General features: G+C 42.6%; 1 pseudogene; it reads left to right on the forward strand.

Annotated features, from left to right (window-relative positions):
• The first annotated feature begins 992 nt into the window (after positions 1–992).
• On the forward strand, positions 993–2280 carry LOC139002385 (mitochondrial import inner membrane translocase subunit Tim8 A pseudogene; annotated as a pseudogene).
• The last annotated feature ends 670 nt before the right edge of the window (positions 2281–2950 follow it).

Genomic DNA, 2950 nt, shown 5'->3' on the forward strand with positions numbered 1-2950 from the left:
CTGTGGTTATCTATGCAAGGGCCAGAGGCCATTGGAAATGTGGTATTGGATCTCAGAAAAGAAGTTGGGATTTAGGATTCTGGAATCATTTCAAAGAGGAGATACTTGCCACCTAAAGCCTGGGTGAGATGGCTTTAGGGAGGAAGTTTAGAGCAGTGCCGTCCAATAGAAACATAACACAAACCACGAATGTGGGCCACATTTACAATTCAAATTTTTCAGTAACCACATCAAAAATAAACAGATGAAATTAAATTTTAATGTGTTTTATTATACTCAACATACCCAAATTATTATCATTGTAACATGTAATCACTATAAACATTATTAATGAGATTTTTACACTTTGGGGGGTATGAAATCTTTAAAATCTGGTGTGAATTTCGTACTTACAGCACATCTCATTCAGCAGATCTATAATTAATTTCAAGGGCTCTATAACCATCACATGGCTGGTGGTTATTGTGTTGGACAGTGCAGTTTGGAGACAGAGCAGACACAAAGGGTGGGGCCTTGAGAGATATGTGCATTTCAGAGACAGAAGAACTAAAAGGAGCCAATGAAGGAATAGACAGAAATAGGAGGAGAATCCAGAGAGTTCCATGTTTCAAAATCCAAAGGAATTATACTTATGGAAACATGGGTGTGTGTGTGGCCGGAAAGCATCACATGCTCTTTCTTCAATGATCTGGCTCATTCAACTCTTACATTTTAGAGGCTTTCTCCCTGTCTGTAGTGAAGCTCTACACTACAAAGTCACTTTCCTTTGCTCTGGCTTCTATAGTCTCATATACACATCTAGCCTTAAATTTAGGGACTCAAACAAGGTGACTAAAGATAACAGGGTGACTAGGGGAAAGAAGAAAGGAGCACTAAGGTGGCATGAGGTTGTTGGAGGATGTGGTGATTTGGAACAGGTGCCTGGTGGGAGTAAGATGGAGATGATGTTACCATGACAACTGATTATTTCGTTGGTCCAATGACCAGTTGCCATGGTGATGCAATCTTTGTGGTGGTGTGACATGGATCCCAAGGGAGAAGATGCTTGTGCAAAGGACCCTTTGCTCATTGGTAAAGCTTTTATATTTGCAATAATTTCCTCATTGCTTGATGAAGCCTCCCCCAGGAACTTCAACCAACATTGATGTGACCCCTCCTCCTTGTTCATTTATAGCAATCACCACTTGGAAAATGCACACTTTTTCTTTCTTTCTTTCTTTTCTTTCTTTCTTTCTTTCTTTCTTTCTTTCTTTCTTTCTTTCTTTCTTTCTTTCTTTCTTTCTTCTCCTTCCTTCCTTCCTTCCTTCCTTCCTTCCTTCCTTCCTTCCTTCCTTTCTTTTCTTTTTTCTTTACTGCCCTAAATTGTTTATTATGTAAGAATTTTACAAACATTACTTATATTAGCGGTAACCGTGGAGCTGGAGAATATTGCGCCTTCTCCAAGCTGCAGGGTGAGAACAACCAATAGTGTGGTGGAACTTGTGGCCCATCCCAAGGCCATGGCTCTTGCGGCCCGCAGATCTCAGCCCTCGCATCTCCCTGTGCTTGTGAACTGGGTTGGTGATCCATTGGGAGTCAGGATTTCTTCTGATAGCCTATGGCAGCGGTTCTCAACCCTGTGGGTCACAACCCCTTTGGCGGTCGAACGACCCTTTCACAGGGGTTGCCTAAGACCATCCTGCATATCAGATATTTACATTACGATTCATAACAGTGGCAACATTACAGTTATGAAGTAGCAACAAAAATAATTTTATGGTTGGGTCACAACATGAGGAACTGTATTTAAAGGGCCAGAAGGTTGAGAACCACTGTTCTAGATCACTCAGTAGCATTAGTTTAACAACATTTTATAAAAATGTACTAAGTGCCTAGTGGGTGTCAGCCATCCAGCACAGTAGGGCTCTAGGTTTAAAAACGAATGAGGACGCAGACACGTGAAGGTCTCTGAGTTGGAGTATGTCTTGGCACCTGTGGTCGCACTGAGACGGATTGCTCCTCCGCTTCCTCTGCTGTGGGTTTGGGGTCGGGTAGATCGGCAGCTGCAGCATTTCACTGAGGTGGAGACTCAGAAGTAGTGCGCCCAGCAGCTGGTGCACCAGATGACAGAACTTTGCTGGGAGAAGTGCATGGACACACCTGGGCCAAAGTTGGACAGTCGGGTCAGGCCTGTTTGATAGACTGTGTTGAGTGTATTATTGAGATGAGTCAATTCATCTTGAATCGACTGGAACAGACCAGAAATCCACGTCAGTCTTCTCAGAAAGCCTCTCTGACTGATTTCAGCATTACCTTTTTGGAAAAGGAAAGTAGTTCAAGAAATGAATAGTAGACGGAATGGTAGGAGAAAAGGCTCTTGGGGGTTAGCTCCCACATGTGTCACTCCTGGGACATCTTGTCACCTGAGAATGACCAATTTTTTCGAGTGTTTGGGGTCTGAGGGTCATATGTGTATTAGGTTGTGTTGTTTTTTATTGTGTGGGTTTTGTTGTTGTTGTGGTGGTTGTTGTTAATCCTCACTAGAGGATGTTTTTCCATTAGTTTTTAGGGAGAGTGGAAGAGAGAGGGAAAGACAGAAATATTGATGTGAGAGAAACACATTGATTGTTTGTTCCAGACCAGGGCCCCGGCTGGGAGGAGCCTGCAACCATGGTACATGCCCTTGACCAGAATCGAACCTGGGACCCTTTGGTCCGCAGGCCTAGGCTCTATCCATTGAGCCAAACTGCCTAAGGCAGTTGTGTTTTTTAATGTTAATTTTGTGAAAACAATGAACAGCTGAATAGAAAACTTTACTAGCTGCATATTACTGTATATGGGACTATGTTTTTCTTAAATTCCCATTATCTGCTTCCTATAATTTGATAGTGGGACCACATGGGTAAGATCTGCCATCTGCATGGATTCATTTCAGATCTCTGGGGACATTGATACACACATCTTTGTATCT

The sequence above is a fragment of the Myotis yumanensis genome, unplaced genomic scaffold (assembly GCF_028538775.1).
Source record: "Myotis yumanensis isolate MYYU_CA2020_CCGP unplaced genomic scaffold, mMyoYum1.0.hap1 SCAF_2, whole genome shotgun sequence".
Lineage (NCBI taxonomy): Eukaryota > Metazoa > Chordata > Mammalia > Chiroptera > Vespertilionidae > Myotis > Myotis yumanensis.